Source organism: Glycine soja, chromosome 15, assembly GCF_004193775.1.
Source record: "Glycine soja cultivar W05 chromosome 15, ASM419377v2, whole genome shotgun sequence".
Classification (NCBI taxonomy): Eukaryota; Viridiplantae; Streptophyta; class Magnoliopsida; order Fabales; family Fabaceae; genus Glycine; species Glycine soja.
Window position 1 is genome coordinate 28,473,371 of NC_041016.1, and position 6,650 is coordinate 28,480,020.

The following is a 6,650-nucleotide window of genomic DNA, read 5'->3' on the forward strand; positions in this document are numbered from 1 at the left end:
CTACGGAGGGGAGCGGTGTTGCGAAGCCCAAACCCTTGGTGATATACTTCACTAAAAGCGCAGCTTCGCAAAAGCCCGGACACCCCTTAATAGCCAAACCTGTTCCTTTCCCGTACCAAAATAGTCACGCGGTCCCGTGGAGATATACACCTCCGGGGAAGAAGGAAGAAGAAGTCACTGACGTCAGCTCGCTGTTAGCTAAAGTAACAAATATCACGGGACTGAGTGGTGTGACCCGTAGTGGTCGTGTGTTCGCACCTCCAGACCTACCAGTCCAACCCGCTGACGTCAAGGGAAAAGGAAAAGTGGTGGAGGAACAAGATGGCGAAGCACCCCACGCTTCGAATAAAGATATTCCAGCAAAGGGGCCCCCGGAGAAAAAGGATGGTAGAAAGGAGGTGTCGCTAGAGGAAGCCAGCGAGTTCCTTCGGATAATTCAGCAGAGCGAATTCAAGGTTATCGAACAGCTCAACAAAACCCCGGCTAGGGTCTCGCTGTTGGAGTTACTTATGAGCCCCGAGCCTCATCGGGCTCTGCTAGTAAAAGTGCTGAACGAGGCTCACGTGGCCCAAGATATCTCGGTAGAAGGTTTCAGAGGGCTGGTCAACAATATCACTGCCAACAACTATCTTGCCTTCGCCGAAGAAGAAATCCCCGCCGAGGGGAGAGGGCATAATAAGGCTTTACACGTATCAGTCAAGTGTATGGACCATATCATAGCCAAGGTGCTCATCGATAATGGTTCCAGTTTAAACGTGATGCCTAAGAGCACTTTGGAGAAGTTACCATTCAATGCTTCCCACTTAAAACCAAGTTCAATGGTGGTTCGGGCCTTCGACGGCACTCGCCGAGAGGTTAGGGGAGAGATCGATCTCCCAGTACAAATAGGCCCTCACACCTGTCAAGTCACCTTCCAAATAATGGATATTAACCCCCCCTACAGCTGCCTGTTGGGGCGCCCGTGGATCCACTCAGTGGGAGTTGTGCCTTCTACACTCCACCAAAAGCTGAAATTCGTAGTGGAGGGGCACTTGGTCATCGTGTCAGGCGAGGAAGATATCTTGGTAAGCTGCCCATCCTCCATGCCTTATGTGGAAGCCGCAGAAGAATCGTTAGAAACTGCTTTCCAGTCTTTTGAGGTGGTCAGCATTTCCTCCGTGGACTCCCTCTTTGGGCAGCCTTGTCTGTCCGATGCAGCGGTAATGATGGCCCGAGTTATGTTGGGGAACGGTTATGAACCCGGGATGGGTTTAGGCAAAGACAACGGCGGCATAACTAGCCTGATAAATACCCAAGGAAATCGTGGGAAGTATGGTTTAGGCTATAAGCCCACTCAGGCGGACATGAAAAGAAGCATCGCGGGAAGGAAGAACAGTGGTCAAAGCTCGCGTTGGAGACAAGAAAGTGAAGGAAGCCCGCCCTGCCACATAAGTAGAAGCTTTATAAGCGCGGGTCTGGGAGACAAAGGTCAAGCGTTCGCGATATGCGAAGATGATATTCCGAGTACTTTGGATTTGGTACGACCATGCCCTCCTGATTTCCAGCTGGGAAATTGGCGAGTGGAGGAACGCCCCGGCATTTACGCAACGAGCATAATGTAAACCTTTGCGGTTTTAAAAGCTCTATAGTTGGGCCTAGGCTTTAGAGTTTTTCCTTTTGTTAAGGCTTTGTGTCTTTTGTTTTTGAATTTATAATACAAGGATCTTTCTTCATCTGTTCCTGGTCTCTACCCATTCTCATTCATTTGCATGTTTACTTCTTTTTCTAAAACGGCAGATCCGATGACGAGTCCCCCGAAGGTACTAATACCTGGGACCCGCCTATCGACTTCGAGCAAGAAATGAATCAAACGGAAGATGAAGGAAATGAGGATGTGGGACTTCCCCCAGGACTAGAAAGAATGGTTGCCCTTGAGGACCAAGAAACGGGGCCTCATCAAGAAGAAACAGAACTAGTAGACTTAGGAATTGGCAGTGGAAAGAGGGAAGTAAAGATAGGTACAGGTATTACCGCACCTATCCGTGAAGAATTAATAATCCTGCTGAAAGACTACCAAGACATCTTTGCTTGGTCATACCAAGATATGCCCGGTTTGAGTTTTGACATTGTACAGCACCGATTACCTCTAAATCCCGAGTGTTCCCCGGTAAAACAGAAACTGAGGAGGATGAAGCCCGAAACATCCTTGAAGATAAAAGAAGAAGTGAAGAAGCAATTTGACGCTGGGTTTCTGGCCGTCGCTCGGTATCCAGAATGGGTTGCCAACATCGTACCAGTTCCTAAAAAAGATGGGAAAGTACAAATGTGTGTAGATTATCGGGACCTGAATCGGGCCAGTCCCAAGGACAATTTTCCTTTACCACACATCGATATCCTCGTAGATAACACGGCCAATTTCGCTTTATTTTCCTTCATGGACGGTTTCTCTGGTTACAATCAGATAAAGATGGCGCCCGAGGATATGGAAAAGACTACTTTCGTCACCCTGTGGGGAACGTTCTGTTACAAGGTGATGTCCTTTGGACTCAAGAATGTCGGGGCAACTTATCAATGGGCCATGGTAGCTTTGTTCCATGATATGATGCATCAAGAGATCGAGGTCTACGTGGACGACATAATTGCTAAATCTAAATCCGAGGAAGAACACCTTGTCACCCTGCGAAAATTGTTCGAAAGGCTTAAGAAATATCAATTAAGGTTGAACCCCGCTAAGTGTACCTTCGGGGTCAAATCAGGGAAATTGCTTGGTTTCATTGTAAGCCAGAAAGGGATAGAGGTAGACCCCGAAAAAGTGAAGGCTATCCTTGAGATGCCAGAACCCCGTACAGAGAGGCAAGTCCGAGGTTTCCTGGGGCGCTTGAATTATATTGCCAGATTCATATCGCAGCTCACCGCCATTTGTGAGCCGTTGTTTAAACTCTTGCGCAAAAACCAAACTGATCGGTGGAATGAGGATTGCCAAGAGGCTTTTGGAAGGATCAAAAAGTGCCTAATGAATCCTCCCGTGCTTATGCCACCAGTACCTGGAAGGCCTCTCATTTTGTACATGACAATCTTGGACGAGTCAATGGGGTGTATGCTGGGGCAACATGACGAATCCGGGAAGAAAGAGCACGCTGTTTACTACCTAAGTAAGAAGTTCACGATCTGTGAGATGAATTACTCCTTGCTCGAAAGAACGTGTTGTGCTTTAGTATGGGCATCCCATCGCCTAAGGCAGTACATGCTGAGCCATACTACCTGGTTGATATCCAAAATGGACCCGGTTAAGTACATCTTTGAAAAGCCAGCTCTCACAGGACGAATCGCCCGGTGGCAAGTCTTGCTATCTGAGTTTGATATAGTCTACGTCACCCAAAAGGCGATAAAAGGAAGCGCTTTGGCAGATTATTTGGCTCAACAGCCTCTTAACGACTACCAGCCCATGCATCCGGAATTCCCGGATGAGGACATCATGGCCTTGTTCGAGGAAAAGTTGGACGAAGATCGGGACAAATGGACTGTATGGTTTGACGGAGCGTCAAACATTCTAGGTCATGGCGTTGGGGCAGTGTTGGTCTCTCCGGACAATCAATGTGTACCTTTCACAGCCAGGCTAGGATTCGACTGCACCAACAACATGGCCGAATATGAAGCATGTGCCCTAGCCGTCCAGGCAGCAATTGACTCCAATGTCAAACTACTCAAGGTGTACGGCGACTCAGCGTTGGTAATCCATCAGCTGAGAGGGGAATGGGAAACTAGAGATCCCAAGCTGATACCCTACAAAGCCTATATCAAGGAATTGGCTAAGACTTTCGATGAGATCTCCTTCCATCATGTTCCCCGCGAGGAAAATCAAATGGCGGATGCACTTGCTACGTTGGCGTCTATGTTCCAGCTAACACCGCACGGGGATCTACCCTACATTGAATTTTGGTGTCGTGGCAAACCCGCACATTGTTGCCAAGTGGAAGAGGAACGGGACGAAAAGCCTTGGTATTTCGACATCAAGCGATATGTCGTAAGCAAAGAATACCCGCCAGAGATTGCCGACAACGATAAAAGGACATTGAGGAGGTTGGCAGCCGATTTCTTCATGAGCGGAAGCATACTGTATAAAAGAAATCACGACATGACACTCCTGCGGTGTGTGGATGCCAAGGAGGCAAATCACATGATCGAAGAAGTCCATGAGGGCTCGTTTGGAACGCACGCCAACGGACATGCTATGGCCAGGAAGATCCTAAGAGCAGGTTATTACTGGCTTACCATGGAAAGTGATTGTTGTGTCCATGTGAGGAAATGCCACAAATGTCAAGCATTCTCAGATAATGTCAATGCCCCACCACACCCTCTGAATGTCATGTCCGCCCCTTGGCCTTTCTCCATGTGGGGAATAGATGTCATTGGGGCCATCGAGCCCAAGGCCTCGAATGGTCATCGCTTCATCCTCGTAGCGATAGATTATTTCACCAAGTGGGTCGAGGCGGCTTCATATACCAATGTCACGAGGAATGTGGTGGTCAGGTTCATTAAGAAAGAGATCATCTGCCGATATGGTTTGCCAAGGAAGATTATCACGGACAACGGCACCAACCTGAATAATAAGATGATGGCGGAAATGTGCGAGGAGTTTAAAATCCAGCATCACAATTCCACGCCCTACCGGCCAAAGATGAATGGAGCCGTGGAAGCGGCCAATAAGAATATCAAAAAGATTATCCAAAAGATGACCGTGTCATACAAGGATTGGCACGAGATGCTCCCCTTCGCGTTGCACGGTTACCGGACTTTAGTGCGAACGTCAACTGGGGCAACGCCGTTCTCATTGGTATATGGGATGGAGGTTGTGTTACCGTTTGAGGTAGAAGTCCCGTCATTAAGGATCTTGGCAGAATCCGGATTAAAGGAATCAGAGTGGGCTCAAACACGCTATGATCAGCTCAACCTCATTGAGGGTAAGCGCTTAACGGCCATGAGTCATGGGCGCTTATACCAGCAAAGAATGAAGAGTGCATTCGACAAGAAAGTACGCTTACGCAAATTCCATGAGGGAGACCTTGTGCTAAAGAAAATGTCCCATGCTGTCAAGGACCATCGAGGGAAATGGGCCCCGAACTACGAAGGGCCTTTTGTTGTGAAGAGGGCTTTTTCCGGAGGAGCCCTGGTGCTTACCAACATGGATGGCGAAGAGCTACCTTCACCCGTGAACTCTGATGTCGTCAAACAATATTATGCTTAGAAGCTGGGGCAATTAAGGATGTCGCTGCATGTTCTTTATCTTTATTCGTTTTCTGGATTTCCCCCAGGGATTTCCTGTCTGTTGTATCTCTCGTTACAATCTTTCAAAGAAATGAACGTGGATTCGAGGCTTTTAGTCCTCACGTTAGTTTCACACCTTGCGTTAATCTGTGATCACCTGAGCCCTTCCGCTCAGTTCATGGGATCCCCCAAGCGCTTAATTAGAATTGAACCTGAACCAACTTTCCCTAAATTTGCTGCGTTTGAAAACATTCATGCATACGCATACGCATACGCATGTATATTGTTGTGATAAAACAGGGGCAGGATCACCTTGGGCTACCTTCTGGGGTAGAGACAAAACGTGAACGGCAGAAACCAATCAAGGTAGGGTAATGACAGGGTCAAGATTGGCCATACCTGGTTGTTTATTACTTGCAGGTACTTAAGGACGGATGCAAGTGGGGACGGGGTCACGACCGACCGATCGTTGCCCTTTCTCTGTGCGAAACAAGCAGAGAATGTCGTTGCAAGGCAGCCCCGTATCCTTTGTATTTTGCAGCTTTCTTTACTATTTGTTTGTTTTTAAAAGTAAAAAAATAAGTAATCAACGCCTAATTCTAACCTAAGTAAGTTCAAGTTAGGCAAGATGCTAATCCATGAGAAGGGAGGGGACATGGTTAATGTTCCCCTCAAAAAAAAAAAATGTGCAGGTTAGCTCGCCTGGGCGAGCCACCCTGCACCAAATTATAAGAATGACGAAAGGGGGGGCGTTTTTGCATTCAAAAACTTCTTTCCCCCCTTTCAAAAGCCATACCCACGGGATTGACGAGTTTGCAGCCCTAGGGTCATCCTTTTCCGCATTTTTTGATTCCGTTTTGCGCTTTTGTTCATCACCTACAAGTAAGTGTTCCATCCCTAAGCTTTCTAGCTTTTCATTGGTGTATTTTGATCTCCTTTTGGTGCTCTAAATTGTGGGAGTATGCTCAAATATATAGGGCAATTTTGGCTTGTTTTCTTGCTTGATTAGGTTGAATTAGGGGTGTGTATGGGATGGCCCTAGGCCTATAATGCATTTTGGAACGATGGGACATGCCACATTGTCCCCGTTCTCTTGCTATTGACGCCTAAACGCGCGCCCACCAAGTGTTCGGTGAAATGCCTCAATGGCATTAGCGCGTGACTTTTGTAAGGAAACAACCCGTGGGGCATTTTGGTTTGTACACATTTTCTTTTTTTTGGAATATGTATTCATTCCTGAAATAGGCTAGAGTAATTGCCCCGCATATATCCTAGGCCTAGGAACTAAAATTTTATGCAAAAAGAACACAAGAGAGGTGCATATTGGGTAAAGTTACCCTTTTTGGCCAGCAACCAGCTATGGGCCATGCTACAATAATTTCCCTACGCCTAGATGTTTAGGAATT